Source organism: Hyalella azteca, unplaced genomic scaffold, assembly GCF_000764305.2.
Source record: "Hyalella azteca isolate HAZT.00-mixed unplaced genomic scaffold, Hazt_2.0.2 contig11045, whole genome shotgun sequence".
In the NCBI taxonomy this organism is placed as follows: Eukaryota; Metazoa; Arthropoda; class Malacostraca; order Amphipoda; family Hyalellidae; genus Hyalella; species Hyalella azteca.
Window position 1 is genome coordinate 77,594 of NW_025941057.1, and position 491 is coordinate 78,084.

Below are 491 nucleotides of genomic sequence, written 5' to 3' on the forward strand. Positions count from 1 at the left end.
ATAAATGGCAGGATCAGAATGAGAAAATTCTGATCGTCAACACGCCCCCACATTTCGTCGTGTTCAACTAACTTCGTCAATTCAACTCAAGTCGTCAAGTTCAGATTTCAACCAATAATCTTGAGATTCTAATTCACCTACAATTTATAAGTTCAAATTCAACTAATTTTCTTATAACTATAATCCAGCTATTCTATTAAAGTTCAAATTAACAAATTCAAGCAAAGTTTATAATTCTTGCTTCTTAAAAATAGAATGTCTGTCATAATAATGTTTCTAAAATTCGTCAGGGATAGAACGATATAAAATAATGCATTCAATAATATTTAATGATATAATAATTTATAATATAGTATAAAAACGTATAATATAATACCTAATAATATAATAATAATAAAATTAAAATTGAACTGACGGTGGCGTTAGGGGCTTCCTGAGCGACGACCCTGGGTGGCGGCGGGTGGTGGCGGTGGCGGTGGTGGGGGAGGGTG